Here is a 17,320-nt window from a genome sequence, read left to right on the forward strand (position 1 = left end):
TCTGCAATTAGATTGAAGTAGTATCTTGGTTGCAATATAATTCTTGTAGAGAGATACTTCTTCTTGCTCGAGTTGATAAAGGTAAGTTGGATTAGTAGGTGTTTCGGATATTAACGTGGAATGATTTATCTATGGTAATAACGAAGTAATTTCACTGAGAGATGATAAAAAAAAAAAAAAAAAAAGAAACGAAAACCTAGAATTTTACGATCTTCTTGTGTTAGAGGAAATAAGGATTCGAATGATTAATTATATTATTGGATTGTGTGGATATGGTTGTTGTAGAATAATTATAGAATTATTTTGTGAAGAAAAAATAGATATAATTTTTTTTTTATTTTTTTTTTTTTTTAATGTAAAATGAGATTCGTAGATTATTTGGATTTGTGATAGATAGAAAAGTATTTTTTGATCGATGAGATTTCATAAGAGATTTGCAAAACGTGAAGCAATTTGGTCGCTAAGGATCGAATCGATCACGAATTGAAAGTGGAATAAGTCGATTCTGATCTACGATTTCACGGGATTGATCTTTATCGAGCTGGTACGAATAACAATCTTCAATAATGCGTTAAACACCGAATCGATTAACATTAAATACACGCTAAAGAATAACTGGTTGAAGAAAAACGTTCTAATTCAAATAACACGTTTAAATATTAATGTTATTTTTATTTAACACGGAATGGGTTAAAAATATACTCTTTTTTTCTCACCAAACTAAAAATTATCTCGTTCGTTCCGAGCATAAAATTTGTAAAAATACATTCGATGTGAAATAACGATTGATCTGTTAACAAAAAATTACATGTGTATCGTATAATTATAAAAATTTATGAATATGAAAATATTTATGATATATGCAATCTTGAAATTAATTGCAATCATTTTTAATTTATTCGTTTAATAAAAGTTCCATTGAGAAATCTTTCAACACATTACAATCTATTGTATTGGATTGTTCTCCACAACAAATTACTCTTCGTCCAATTAAAAATTGTAATATAACCTTCTGAATAATTTAATATGATTTTTTTTAAATCGAACAATTATTAATAGAAATTAATCTCGTGAGATCAATAATTCTTTTTTCCATAAAATAAAAATTATCCAACCGCCACAGTTCAAGTTAAAATTACCTGAAATTAAATCATAAACCAATTCCACTGTTCGCGGGAGCAATTAATATTTCATTCAATAAAATAAAAAAAATTGTCCAATTATTCAGCCGACATACACGTATATCGGTAAAATCGAATTAGAATTACGCGAAACTGGATTGTTCCTGATTGGATTAAATGAATTGCGAGGCGTGTATCACGATCGGCCCACAATCGGCGCAATTATCATACGGCTGCGCAAAAAGCCGGCCGCAATGGCGAGGTCGTTTATAGTGCATGACGAACGACAATAACGATTCCGCGATAGAGTTCCAGAAGTTTTCCTGCCGCGGCTCTAAACCTCTTTAACGTTTCCTGTTTAACGTTAAGTCAAACCGCAAAGCCAGATAAGCCGCCTTTCTTTTGCCTATTTTTTTCCTAATTTTATTTTGCCTTTTGATCACGTTTCGATTACCGATCGAATAATAAATGAAACGATAATCTTGCATAAATTGATAAAAATGTAATAACCTTTAATAAAAAAAAAAAAAAAAGAAAAGTAAAATAAAAATTTTTAGAAAGATGTAAAACGAGTAGAATATTTACTTATATTTCTTGTTAATTTATATAATATATTTTGAAATATATCGATGAAATTGATCGATCGAAGGAATATTTGAGAAAATAGTTTTGTAAAGTAATAGCAAAATATTAAAATTGTATCTCTGCTTGATGTTATCTTTAAAGGAACAATTTTTGAAGAAATGTCTTCGAACCACGTGTCTGCATTCCACGCATTCTCTTTCTCCCTCCCCAACTCCGTTACACTTTTCATACGCAATTCCATTGTTCCGCAAAATTGAAAAAGTGTATAATAATTACCATAAAGAAAAAAAAAAAATAACTCGTCAAAAAATAATTTTAAAATCTACTTAAATATCTGTAACTTGACTTGAAAAAAAAAATTTTTTTCAAATAAAACACAACAAAACTGTAAGAAGCGATTATAATATTTTAATTTTCCTCTTCGATGTATCATCCATACCAGAAATTATGAATCTAAAATCCAAACGTAAAAGATACCTCGGCAAGATATTTCACAATCATATTTATTAACACCACCAGTAAAAAAAACGAAATCGATCCTAACCTAATATACCAAATCAAAATTATTCCTTGCTGTCTCGATCAAAAGTCTCGAAAAGAGCGGAAGAAAATTCGAGATTCGAGGAAATTCAATTCGATCCAATTTCTCATCCAATCCATACTCGATACTTGATCGCGTGTACAGCAACAATACCGCCGCCAATTTTCATTCCGTATTATTAAAAGCGAGGACCCCATGCAAATCTAATGAAAGGAATATCCGTGATTCCCAGCGCGTATACCTGGCCGAAAGGAGGATCGCGTGAACGAAACAAGGAACGACGCACGGGCCGAACGCGGCACACGAACTGAACACGAAAAACCGGCTGGACCCCCCTCGTGAAACTTCGGTACCGGTCGTCTGGTGTCGTTTCGACGTATGCGGCGTCCCATTCGGTTCCGTTCAGTTCCACGGAAACCACGATACTGACGGGCCTCTCGCTTGCCTCTCCTGCGCGCTTCCCTCTTTGTCGGCCCCATTAGCGTGCTCTCTCTTCTTTACCCACGTTTCTCCCCTCGATTCGACCACGTCTTCTTTGACCCTGTTTTTTTTTCCTCTCTCCTCGTTTTTTTTTCCTCGTTGCTTTCGTTCGAATTAATTTTTTCTTCCTCTCTTTCTTTCTTTCTTTTTTTCTTTTTTCTTTCAAAATCGCGACGAAGATTTTCTTTCCTCGTCTCGAATAATTTTTCTCGAATACTTTTCAGTTTCGCGAGGAGATAGGTTTTTTTTTTATTTTAGCTTCCTGTTTCTCTTCTCCTTTCGAGCATTTCTTTGACCGCTCTTTCCTCTCTTTCCTCTTAGTAGTTTCCTTACTGTTCTCTTTCATCCATCCTTTTTCAATCCCTCTTCCTTTCATCGAACGATTCCATCTACGTGAAATCTTACTACCTAAAACTTTCCACGTAAAACTTTACTTGGACAAGAAACTTCTTACCTCGACAAGCCCCTCGCCTACGTGTGAACTTCAAACCCCATCCCCTTCCGTCCTTTTTCCTCTAAAAAAACTCTACCACGATCAAAAATTTCTTTCTCCTTCCTTCTCCAAATCCAAATCTAACTTCCAGCTAAAAATCTTCAACGATCGATTTTTCCTCCTTCCCCTCCTCCACCACCTCCTCCTCCTCCTCCTCTTCGAATGCCCACCGATTATTCGACCTTACCGCCACTCTCCTCTTTCTCCCTCGTTCGGCCCGTGTTTCTCTCACCTGGCCTCACTCCATCCCTTTCCCTCCTCCCTCTCCATCGGTTTCCTGTCTCGCACGACTTTCGGCCGCCAACGACTGACCGAGACTGACGAGCCCGCCGCGCGAGCGAGCGTGTCCGCGGGGGTGGTCGTTCGCCGCGGCTGCGCCCCTTTTTTCGCCACTAACCACCCCCTCCACCTACCCCTCGAGCACCCGTACGCGACAACACCGTACACCTTCCGCGAATGGGACTAATTTCCTTGGTTTTTTTCCTCCCCCGAGTAATTTGTCGCGTCGTTGTTGTTGCGAAATTGTTTGCAATCGGCCAACCCCCCTTTGGCTTGGTGTTTCCATTTTTCTCGCGGAAAAAAGGGGAGGGTGAGGGGGGGAAAGGTGTTGTTGGTCTTCGCTAAGTTCTGCTAAAAAGTAAAAAAAAAAGAGAGAGAGAGAGAGAAGACAGAGGTAGTAGTTGGATCATTGGAGCGTGTTTCTTTTGTAGCATTTTGAGCGTATTTGGATTCAATTCGTGTGCACAATGCTTAGTACATGGAAGGGTGGTGAAGTCGATCGTGACTTTAAGTTAAATCTCTGTTTGGAATTCTCTGTTGCGGTGTAGTTGCTTGTCGGTAAAGTGAGTCTTAGTTTTTAGTAAATTAATGGAAATGTTGTTCGACGAGGAACGAATTAGATTTTTGCTGGAAAAATTTGCGCTCGCCACAAAGTTTCTAAAGGCGTGAAAAAGGCGTGTTAATCGTGTATTCATGAGAACAGAAACTGTGTTTTATACACATGTTCGGTCTTTTGAAGGAACGTTTGATAAATGTGATTTTTGTGGAAATGACGCGGGGAAATTAATTCAGAGAAGAAAGTCACGTAGAGAAAACGGTTGCGTTGAAGCATTAATCGTCCATATTGTGTGCGGTTGGTTTAAGGGAAATCGTGAAATTTTTAAACGACAAAGGCACGTTATTTTACAATTATCAAAGGCGTGCTACGTAAACTTCATTTAAGCCTCGCATTTATCACTCGACGTTTTTCTTTAAATGTCCCTCCGGCAATCTCGCAATTAAATTTCCAAATCTTTGATTAATCGTTAATTCCAAATCCCCATGAAAAAAATATTTCACGATACACGTTATCGTAGTATCACAATTCACTCGTATTGATAAATATATACATCAATTAATTTAAATAATCCAGACAGAATTTCAGAACTGCAAATTCAGTGTGTCATTATCCCATATTAAACCTAAATATTATTTGCATATTCAATTTTATCCGCAATTCCCAATTATAATTCAAATACATAATTAAGTCGTAGTAGGACATAATAAAAGGATTAAATTCTCCATAAGCGTATCCACATTAATCACGAAGTCTCATTCGATTCAACTTTCGAAACCAATTTAAATAAAACAAAAAAAAAAAAACGATCTTTACTTTTCAAACCAAATTATTTAAAAACAAACCAAAATATACATATATAGATTTTTCATGTTTGCCAAACCACCTTTCGGCTTCCACCGAGGTGAAATTACTCTAACGACCTCGCGGTTAAAAAAAAAGGAAAGGAGCAAAGGAACGGCAAACTATCGCCATAAAAATTCAACGAGCGCCATTTGCATGCCGCGAAAATTCGACGTCGTCCTGTTCGAAACCCTTCCCCGTTTCCTCGAAAACGAGGCGAGGCAATGGCATGGCGCGCGATTTCTCCGAGCGGAGGATCGGTTGAAATTGAAATGAGCGCGAAAAAAAGAAACGGGCAATTCGGGTCGAGAAAACTGGAACGTCCACGTTCCACCCACGCGTCTCTATCCGTCTCGATCGATAGTAACACGTCGGTTGGACTACACCGCTGGCATAATCAATACAGGCTGATATATCTGTAATAGGAGTGAAAGACGGCCGGCTGGGAAATGGTAGGAAAGAAAAAAAAAGAAGGAAAAAAAGAAAAAAAAATAAGGGGAAGAGCGATGATAGATCGTTGACGGACAAGCACACGATACAATCTATAAACGTGGCTCGAGGAGGGGTTGATTGTGTAGTGAAAATTGTGTGCACGATCCTTTTATTCGTTTTTCTTTCTCGATTATTTGTTTAATACTTTCTTTCTCGTTTAATATATATATATATATAGGATAGTTTAATAAATAGAGACAAAAATAGGGAGGGTAGCATTTTCATTCGTAATGGAACGTTGATAATTTTGTGAGGGGTTGGCTGCTCGTTTAAATTGTTTGATGGATCGGTTCTTAAGGATTATTGCATCGAAGGTGCGCGTCTGTTAACGCGTATAAAATTTTTAATCTTTATTAAAGATTGAAATTTTAGGTTAGAGATTAGATTAGATCGATAATAAAAATTGTGGGCACTCTCGCGAATGTAAAATGTCAAAGTCGGGTAAAGATTGAGTAATCTTATAGATTCTTGTTAGAATAAATTTATGTAGATACTTGCGATTATGCGCAATTATAATTAATTTGACTTTAATTATGCGCAACAGATTTAATTAGAACGCATCTTTGAACGTATCAAAGTTTATGATGTTCGTGTAAGAACTCTTTGAAATATTAATCGTAATTTTATTTCGTTATAAATTGATGTAAGTAATGGCCGTAAAGTATAAACTGAATTTAATTAAGATTAATTATTTTGTTGTTCGGCGCTGAAAGAGAAGTAAAGTTCTTTTATTCCAGTCGTATCCCATGAAGTTCGATCGTTGTTTCTTTCAAGTATTTATTTTCGTTCACACATTTGCATCATATTCATTTATTCAAAAGGGGTTTCAAAAACAATGTTCAAATTTTTTTTAAACAATCATCGACCGACGATAAGTTTTACCGACTATAGGTAGATTCATAAATGGCGTTATATACCTCTCATATTAGATCTTTACACTTGTGCAAAGTATTATAGAGATAATATTGTGAATAAGATTGATTGTATATTAAATATTTTGTAACAAAATATTACCGTTTAAGAATAACAATAATTGCATTCCATAAAAATTCGATAAAAATTTTTTCGATTATATATTTTTTTAATTAAAACGCAAGATTAATTAGATTATCCGAAATGAGGTTTTAATAAATATAGAATAATACATTGATTTTTTTTTTTTTAAATATTTAATCAATCCTGTTTTCCACAAAATAACTATTCGACATCCTATCCTATAATAACATAAAATATCAAACATCTCACAAAATAAGAAACGTAATTAATTATTTCCATCAATCTTTTACCATCGTATTTTACCATTATTTTAATTACATAAAAAAACATCAGTGAAAGTATACTTATCTTCGAATTACATCATTAGTCTATAATCACTGTACGAATGTAATTTCATTTCTCTGGCAACATCGTCTGGCGAATCTTAAAAAAAAAAAAAAAAAAAGAAAAGGAAGAAGAAGAAGAAGAAGAAAATTTATCATCCAACACAGATTCGTTTCCTCTCGATTTCATCTCGAGCAATTCGACGATTATAGCAGGGTATATACGTAACATGCGGAATATCTATGTTAAAACAATTAGATCTGACTAATAGCGAGTACAATCATAAATTAAACCGACAATTTCACGGTTGTCGATTCAGTTTTGTTTAAACAACGTTCGCAGGATATCGTGTGCAAATATTGCTGCAATCAATCGCTTTATTATTGTATAGCGCATACACACGCGTGGGTGAACAAGAGGGTGTAATAATTCCGAACCAACTTGGCTTTACAATGTAACTGCCTTACGTATTCATAAAGTCCATCAATTATTCATCAGGCTCGGGCTGAATGGGCACCAGAGGAAAAAAACACTAAATTTCTCACTTTTCTCATGCTCACTTGTTAATTGTATTGGCTGCGTTTAAAGAAACCAGAGACGGAGCAGACGTAATAGATGCCGACTTATCGATGATTATGCAACTTTTTGCAATTACAATGTTTTAGAACCGGGAAGAGACGCTCGTATGATCTAACGAACGGCAAAGATCGCGAAAGGAAGCGTGTGTTAATCCAATTACAGTTTTTCCGTAATAAATATACCCAGGGCTTCGAATAAAAAGGGAAAAATCCGAATATATAAGAAGAAGAAAAAATGCAAGTAAAAATGTTTAAAACTCTTCTAAAAAAATATATACCTTTTTTTATTATATTACATTATAATTCGAATACAATTCCCACCTTTGATTAAATATTACTTTATCGAATAATATAACACGTCGTACAAGGGATGATTCTTACTTTCGAAACGATAAATCGCTATAATAGACACCGCCACACTTGCGCAACAGATGAAATCATCTTTCGCTCTCTTTACGCGGTATTTAAATCGAATGAAGGGAGGAAAAAAGAGGTGGTGGAAGCGAGCAGCGTTGATTTACTCCGGGTGAGACTTTATCTTTATCGCTGGTTTTCGCACGGTCTGTAACGGTGCTGAATTCCCTCGGGATCGGTCGTGCAAGCGCAGGATGCAAATTCGCTCGGCGTACCCTCGGAATTCGACGACGCTTCCGCCGTTTCGATCAAGCTTCGCCATGAGCTCGCCGCGACCGCACGATCCATTTACATCTGAATAAGAAGAGGGGGGGGAGGAGAAGGAGGAGGAGGAGGAAAAAAAGCGGAGTTCGACGACGCGCATCGAGCATATATAGATTTGAAATCGTATATTTAAAGGGAATAGCGTGCGTGAATTTGTTGCTGATTGGATGGAATGTTGATTTTGATTAAATATTTGACGAGCAGAGAAATGTGAGTGGTTCGAGAAATATAACGCTCTGGAAAATTGTTACATCGAGTTGAAGCGAAGTATCGTGGAGTGATAAAAATTTGAGATCAATGTAATTCAAAGAATTCATGTTTCTTACGAAATATATATTTTTTTCATTTTGATGTATCGCGAAATATTATTTTCCAATTTATTGAGTTATTCAAAGAGTAATTGCATTAATGATTTTTAATAATAGATGCTTTTATCGATAGTAAAACGAACTTTGAACATCTATTATCGGCAATTATTTGCGTTAATTATTTTTTCAAACTATTAGACAAACTAGCATTTTGAAAAAAAAAAAAAAATATCAATGAATATCGATTATCGTATATATTAATTTCTGATGTGATAATCAGACTTACGAATATTTCTAATTATACATTTTAAATAGGAAAAAAGTTTCGAAAGAAAGACGAATATTCAATTTCGTTGCCTCTATTGCTCGCCCACATTGATATTGATCAATCGTGTCCCAAATTCAAACAGATACGCAAAGTTTGCGAAATTGTATGGTATTGAAACTGTTTTACATACAAGTACACAAGTGACTACGTGATGGAAAGTGATGAGACAAATTAACTTTTTTGCGGACGTTCAACTGACACGAATTGACAATTTTCCAAGAATTATCCATTTCACGCTTTCACGAATATTTCTTCAATTCAAAAACTACTCGCAATGAATGAAAGCACAACAAATAAATGATCGAAAAAAATTCGTGATCTTTTGAATTGGTCATGTCGACTAATTTCTCGAGTCGATAAATTTCGATGAGAAAAAGTTCAGTTGCGAAAGTTTTACTTTTGAAGTTAAATAAGAATTAGAAGAGCAGATCTTCCATCTTTCGACGTGTCCCATATTCGAACACGCGTAAGGAATCAATCGTGCGTCTACTCTTTTCCAGAGGGAAAGAAAAACTAGGTAAAAAAGAAGAAAGAAGAGAAGCAAGACAGGGACAAGAATAGATATTTGCATAATATCGAGACGCCGATAAATCAATCTATTCTACGGGAATGAGAAGGGAATCGCTTGGTGAAACCTCGACTGGAATAAACAGACGAGGAAGGAAGGTGAAACGTGATTTCGTTTCGAGGCTCGTTTCGATCATTTCTGCGGAGGATTCATGCTAATTGGCCGGTTGAATATTCAGCGAACGGACATAAAAGCGGAGAAAAGTGGTGGGCATAGGCAAAAGTGAAACGGTAACGTCAAAACGTACCGTTAAATGCATTATTCGTAATATTAGATTCATACTTGACATCAGATATACGTAGATAACGATTAGGTTGAATGATGGCCCGTATCATTTGAAGAATAGTGACACGTATCTGATGTATGTACATACGTTTAACTTCTCTTTAATCGCAACCGAGTAATATTATAAATTTATATTTTGACGATCAAATCTCGTCATACGATCTTGTATATTTGTATTTATCTCGAGAAAAATTGTTTTAAATATTGTTATTTTTTTTTTTAACATTATGGAAGGAATCTCTTCATTTTTTCAAGATCCAGAGAAAAATGCAATCCGAGATTGTAAAAGGTCATGAAATAAATAATGCCGGTTGACGGGGTAGCCGGAGATTTCTCCGGTCGAGTCGAGGTGTACGAGCTGAAACTTTTCAAAGGAGAGCAAAACGTTTCCGCGTTGCTCTCTACGGCAGATGCGTGCGAAAGGAACAAGTGAACGCGAAAGTTCGCGTTTTATGACCGTGGCATTACGCCGACAATCCGGCCGACTCTTTTAACGATCGAAACGTTTTACCGTCTAAAGCGACAATGATTTGACTAGTTTCGTAATCCGAGGGTGAAATCTTGTGCACAATCATTATCGGAGGAAAGTCGTGAAACTTTTCGAGCGTGTCCCATTATTCACTGTTGAATCAGACTCGAATTTCTACTTTACTTATAATAGGCTCGAATTTTGATCTTTTTTTTCTTTTTTATGAAAATTTGACAGCGACGAGGATGAAGATGGAGAATGGATAATAATTGGAGATCGTAACGAGAATAAAATTCTTTGGGTTTTTTCGCCAAAGTTTCGATCAAAAAATCGTCACAATCGAGCGATAATCGTACCTTCCTGATTAAAACGTCTAAATAACAAATCTACGTAGAGAAATAAAACGAAAGAGAGAGATACAAAATCATCAAGACGGGATTAAATTCCTTCCTCCAATCACGACCATCCACTACGCCTTATGCTGCAACATATTTCAGGATCATTATCATAATTTTTAAAAACAAGAGCGGCTCATATTCACCACACCGTGTATACAAAGATGAAGAAAGACGTATGATCTCGGCACACGGTTGAACCTCGACAAAAAGTCCGCGAACGTCTATTCAACTTGCTATACGACTCGACTCGCGTTCCTCGACGTTCCGCATCTTCCTTCGAATCCAAGAAGAAAAAGCAAAGTGACGCGCAACCGGCGAGATATATCTCAGGGAGCGCCACAAATCACCACGATCGTTTCTCAAGAAAGAGCGGAACCGAGTCTCTGGACATCTTCTTCTTCTTCTTCTTCTTCTCCTCCTCCTCTTCTTCTTCTTCTTCTTCTTCTTCTTCTTCCATTTCAAGGGTGGAGCAAGAAATGGTCGGAAGAAGAGCGAAAAGAAGAAAAATTCTAGCGCGATAAGAGTCGCAGATTTTCTCGCCTTCGAGAAACTTAATTGCGGGGATACCGTTCTAACGAAGTTGCGGGAAGAAGTTAATAAGCTTCAGCCGGGCAATCAACGCTCATCCATCAGTTGAGCTCTGTAAAACCTTACTCGCGAGGCGAGTTGCGCTGCACTCGGTTCCTTACTGTCTACTGTCGTTTATGAGGGGAAAGGATTCGTTTAAGTGATTTAAAAAGTAATTTGAAGAAGAGTGGAGAGGTTGGAAATGAAAGTGAAGGATAGTTTTTTGTTGAGAAATTCGCGTGGAAAATCTGAGAATGAAAGTGAGGAGTAGTGTTCTTGGAAAGAAATTTGAATTTCGCGGGTTTTTTCTGTATTAAAATAGCGAAATTTCTATAATAATTTTAATGTAAATTTAAACAACTTGCAGGAGAATTTGGCTTTGAAAAACTTGGGAATAGAAATAATCGTATTTTTGGAAATTTTCTCTAATCAAAATTTGTGCAGTCAAATTTGTGATCGTTTTACAATTTTATAAAATTGAAAATGTGATGTTACTATAACATCCAGTTTTTTTTTCAAAAACAAAAGATAGAATTAAATTAAAGGCAGTAATGCATAAAGCAATTGTTAAAATAAAAGGATAATTTCGATAAAAAAAATTATCGCTCGCAACACATTGAGAATCCAAGATCCAAATACTTTTGAGCGACAGTGTACGCGTTCAATTCTTCTAGCTCGCTTTCGAGGTAACCACAAACCATTCACGATATCTCTCCACCTGAAAAACGATCCAGATCACGATCCCCGCAATCGAGGTCAACACTCGTACGTAAAAATGGACGCGTTCTCGCACCGCTCCCCTGATTATTAATCGAAGAACCACGGAAAATAAAGAAGCACGAGTATCGCTTAATTGCCGAGTTAATCTTCGAACAGGTCGAATCCCGGCACGCCCGAACGGTCAATCAACGACGAGAGGTTTCTTATTTTTGCAAGGATACCGATAATCTTGTATATTCTTGCTACGACGATGATTATTCCTCCCTTTCTTCGTTTTCGTTTCGCCGGAGTGGCGCCACTGTCGAACGATCGACCACGATACTCTGAGCAGAGTATCGCGCGCTATTGTATTGTATCTCGATCGTGCTTATTAACCTCTTTTAATCGTCGATCATTCATTGTGCATCGATAAAAAACAGTGAAAGAAAGGTATAATTCTTAAAACGATTCTTTTCTAGAAGCTATTAGTTACGGCGATCCATTTGAAGAGAAATATGTATAATAAAAATAGTGTCGTAAAGTTATAGCTCTTTTTTTTTTTTAAATAATAATTGGAAAATATATAATAATTATTTACAATATCCCAGATTTTTTTTAATTATTTTTTAACGGGATGGAAGTAATGGTATAACGTATAATAATATACAATAATTTTAATTATTCGATAATAATAATTCTTTTTCATAGTTACATTTAAATTTTTTTTAAATGTAACTATGATATTCTTGTTTTTTATTATGTATGATAGATATTAAAATAGATTCGATAAATAGCTATAAAAAATACGCGATTCTTCCGTTTACAACAACGGAAGTAATAATAATACTTTCTTTTTAATTTAGATTTGAAGAATTCTTAAATCTAATAACTTTTATGAATAATAATTTTCCATAATAATTTGTGATAAATAGCTTTTAGAAATATAGAGAGAATAACGAGATTACTTAACTATCGAGAAAAGAGCATAGAATTATGTAGAAATTATTTGGAATAAGCATATGTTATATAAAATCCCGTTATCATTATAACTGAATCCCAATCATGAAAATAAGCAAAAAAAAATTTAGATGATTGAACAGGATAATTTTATTAACTTAACAGCCATTTTGAATACTGAATATTCCACTATAAAATTACGAAGAATTATAAGTAACGAGAAACTATTATCTGTTAGAGAAATAGATAAAATAAAACCGATCGAAGAATATCGTAACTATTATAATAATCTAGATTTTTAACTTCCATATCTTCAAAGTTAAACAATTTTTTGTTAAAGCAAATGCGTAAAAGCAAAAAATAACTTTTATCATTTCTTTTTATTGCTTGCAAAAAAATTTTCAACGCGTCCTTCATTTTTTATACATACTTGACACCTCTCTATCAAAGAATTGACTCATTAAGTCAATGAATCACTCACGTTTACAACAGATAATTGTTTATACAACTTGGAAAATAATTTCTCGACCAATGTTTTTTACAAATTTTTTTCTCTATTCTCTAACAAATACTATCCATCCTAAAATTTATATTGCACAGTATCTTCATTTATACTATGTCAATCTAAATTTTCCCACTACCCTATTTACCCACCAATTCCCTTCACTTTTCTTGATCTCGATCTCTTTTTTTCTACTTTCTACCAATTCTTTCCATTTCACAAATTTAATAAAAATCCTTAACTTAATCAATCTTAATCTATTCCATTAAAAAAGTCAATAAAAATAAAAATCCCTTAGAAAAATCCAAATTTAAATACTCACCAACTGTCCAATTTGATCCTGATCCCAACTCGTTCACCACCTCTTCCACCAATTCCACCAACTCACTTCACAGCCCACTTCCCATCGGAAGAATCGAGTTCGCACTTTCAGGAGCTCGATGGACACTTAACTCGATCCACTCAGGATGACTAACGAGGCTAAAATCGCTCGATTAATCAGCAGAATCCCTCTTATCGGTGCAATAGAATTTTATCGTCGCGATGTTGCAGAGATAATGCTGCAAGAATGGTTGCACGGTTGTGTAAAGCTAAAAAGAAGGGAGCGACCGCGTTAAATCGTGCAGAAATCCAGGTTGCACCGACCTGAAGCCACACAACTCGCGGCCCTGACCCGTTCAACCGGTGACCTCGATGAATCACGCAGATCTTTGGAGGGACAATCGACGAAAGTTCTGGGTCGGTTGCAGGGTCGGTGGATTGGCTTTGGACGAGCCGGTTCACTTTTAATTTTACGTCGCAACAATCGCTTGGATGAACGTTTGCTCGAACAGTTTGTTGGGCAAGGCTTTCTTAGGTATGCTTACTTAGGTAAGTGGTGTAATGCGCTATAAGCTTTCTTCTTCTGTTATAGAGCTTCTACAAAGAGTTCCGGGAATTTTCTCTGGACCTAGTTTTGCAAGTTTTTTTTTTTTTTTGTAAAAATTTCTATAAGCTTTCTTGGAATGATTATTATCTTTTAATGGTTATTATATATGGTGAAATTGGCAGTGCGAGTTTGAGTTGATTTTTTAATTCGTATATTTTTGCGTATCTTTCTTTAATTCGCTTCTGCACGATTTCTGTACGATTTCTGTACGATTCTCGCGTGTTTGAAGATATTTAACAAACGCAAGTTGGAGTATTCTTTGCTCAAAGAACAAAAATATTATAAAATATTTCTGTATTAATAATCGGATTAACACTCGTTGAAAGGAAATGTAGATTAATCCTTAAATTAATCAGATCGTAATCAGGATATACTTTACGAAGTTTTTTAAATTCCTCCTTCGATGTATTTAACAGTCTCGAATCTCTTAAATTACGAGAAAGCTCTCGGTATCCATTTGGAACAATAAATTCATGGCCTTCCAGTTAATCTTCGACGATGTTGCACCCCTTAATTCCAGAAGTTGTTCGAGTTCGTTAGGCGCGATTGAAGTGGAAGATTCGTGATTGCGATTTAACTCCTTCGAGCGATATTGGTTTCTATCACACTTTACGAATCTTTCTCGATTAACATTCCATAAAAGAATTTATTTTCAAGCTTGCAATGTTGCGATTGGAATTTTATTTATATCGTAAAGTATCGATAATGTATTCGATAAATCGATCCCACTTCTCGTGCTACAATATCTATATTTAAATGTATCTTTCATTCTTCGACAAAAAAAAAAAAAAGAAAGAAACCGAAGCGACAATTTTCGATTCAATTTTCAAAATTCAATATCCAATTGTTATTATATTTTCCCATAAATCAACCTTTATCGGCTCGACGATAAATTATTCCTTATCTTCGAAAATGTCAATACACCTTATTATCAGGTTTCGATTGCTTCTGCTCTGAACAATCCGAACCGGATGATTTATTCAACGATTTTACGCGACGATTCTCAATACCACAGTTTTCAAACCGGTTTTCTCACCAATTATGTCGATTGCCCTCGCTAACCTAATTTTTCTTCTCTAATCAAACCGATTGCCTCGATCCAAAAAAGAACCATTTTATAACGCTCTTTATCGACTCTATCACCTCTAATTTCTCAATCCTGACACAACAACATAATATCACGATATTTAATCTCTAAATCGAAAACACTCTGCGCCTACCTGATAAAATAAAATAATAATAGATCGTAGAAAATTATCTCTAAATGAAGTTCACTTTTGCTGCTCCTCAAATTACCGCGGTACAACCAGAGTCCCCTCTCCCTTTAACTTCTAATCTCCGAGTCTGAATGTACTTTGCACAGATCCAAACTGGCAAACTTCACCCCGTCAAACGATCGAACATTTCACAGCACGTGCTTCACCACCAAATTTCCCAACTACACACTTCGGTAACCACTGGCTCATCCGGCAACTTGCCAATCTAATCCTTCCCCCAACCAAACCTCGTTCTCCTCGCCAGAGATTGCTCCCTGCGCCGACTTCCTGCGGAGATAACCGGAGGATGCGGCTCCCTATCGAGATCAGGAAACCTGTTGATACTTTCCACGACGAGTTTCAAAGATCGAGGATTCGTTCGAACGAGTTGTTCGAAGGGCCGCGAGCAATTTGTTTACGGTCGAGGTGAGCTCGAGTATCACGGTTGACACGGTTGCCGCGAAACGAGCAAGTTAGTCAATAGCCGTTCGAATTACGAGGTTGGTTCGGTCGAGGCGTCCAAACTTGGCCGTTCGACTTCTACCAGATGTCCAAGTTGGAGTTTGCCAACGGATCGGGTCTTCCTAGAACCCTCCCAGGTTGGCAATCCTTGATCGATCGATTTTGGCTTTGTTTAATTATCGAAACGGATGCTCCGCTCGTTTACGCAAGGTTTCGTAATTGTATTTTGAAACGTTGAGACGACCGTCAAGTTTTCACAGCACGTGTACAGGAGGTGTCTCGTCCAACAGCCTAATTTAGCCTCCGACCGCATTCAATCTCCCTATCCTCAACTTCATCCCAGCATCGACCGCAAGTTAAATCTTCCATCAACTCCGTTCCAACAATTCTTTCGAAATCCAAAAGAGTATCGTTCGGAGAAAAGCATACACATACACGCACGCACGCTCTGATTCACTGTACGTATCGAACTCAATCGATCGAGTCTCGTGTCCCAATTAATCAAATATTTTGTATTAAATCCTTCCAAAAAAAAAATCTGGTCAAATCTCTGATAATCTCATAATCACTTGCCCTTCTTCCAGCCGAGGAAGAATCGATCAAAGCGCGACTCGACGAGGATCGATCGGATGGGCGAATGGGCGCGCGTTTTCCAACATCGTGATCCGATGAAACGAGGCTCGATCGGTTGGCCTCGAAGCGGGCGGCCGGAAGCGGCGGCGCGACCAAAATGGCGGCGAGGTCAGAGTTGGCGAGTTCGGAAGGCCGAGCGGCGCGAAAACGAGAAACCGATCGGAAGCGTGTCGAAGAATAAAACCGAGCGTACGGCGTAGGTAAGAGAGGTTTTCGAGCAACTACGAGCCGGTCAGAAGGCGGCGTGTCTTTCTCCCCTGCGTCGTGCATCAGCTCGCGGAGAGAGGGAAATGGCGAAACGATGGTAGGAGGTAGTGCAAAAAGAGCCGTGGAAGGGGAGACGTAGGTGAACGCGATAGATCCGCGGTCCTCGGCAATCGGGATCGGGATCCTGTCCTCTGACGTCGATCGCGAGCACGTTGAAGGTGGAGGATGGAAGTTGTTTTCTAGGAGCTATCTTCTCTCTTGGATAAAATGTTTTCTTCTCTCTCTCTCTCTCTCTCTCTCTTTCTCTCTGGAAGGTGTTATTATTTAACACGTTCGCTTCGTACTGCTTGGAGATATACGAAAAATACGTGATGTAATTAATTAATCTCGTATTTTTTCGAGTAGAAAAAAATATTGAGTGAAAATTGATAAGCGCGATGAATGGGATATATAGGAAAATACACGAATTTTTGTTAATAATTTCTTTGGATTAGAAAGATTTTTATCGCTCACACTTCCGAACTTTTTCATTAATTACGTGGAAAATGGGAAATTCGTACATACTTGAAAAGGTGTTCGAAAGGTTTTTTTTTTATTAAAGATGCATAGAGAATTATTAAATTTAATTAATAAAGATTAATAGATTTAATTAAACTCGTTAATTTATACAATACTCACCAGGAAGGCGAGCAGGAGGAGATGTAACGGAAAATTAGAGATGCAAGTTTTCTGAAACAACATTGAAGGCACGCTCTATTTCCGTGAAACTGTTCGCGTCTCGTGAACT

General features: G+C 36.7%; 1 protein-coding gene and 1 long non-coding RNA gene across 3 annotated transcripts in view; one reads left to right on the forward strand and one right to left on the reverse strand.

The window, feature by feature from the left end:
- Nucleotides 1-16,176, reverse strand: part of LOC105735746 (uncharacterized) — a 68,903-nt gene extending 52,727 nt beyond the window's left edge. Inside the window, exon 1 of the mRNA XM_086903962.1 lies at nt 13,370-16,176. The gene's annotated coding sequence lies outside the window, so the exon portion shown is untranslated. The remainder of the gene's footprint in view (nt 1-13,369) is intronic.
- Nucleotides 1-17,320, forward strand: part of LOC100864671 (uncharacterized) — a 339,885-nt gene that overhangs the window by 279,273 nt on the left and 43,292 nt on the right. The gene's annotated exons all lie outside the window — the stretch shown is intronic.

Source organism: Apis florea, unplaced genomic scaffold, assembly GCF_048593485.1.
Source record: "Apis florea isolate Af1SG1 unplaced genomic scaffold, ASM4859348v1 contig_2293_pilon, whole genome shotgun sequence".
Lineage (NCBI taxonomy): Eukaryota > Metazoa > Arthropoda > Insecta > Hymenoptera > Apidae > Apis > Apis florea.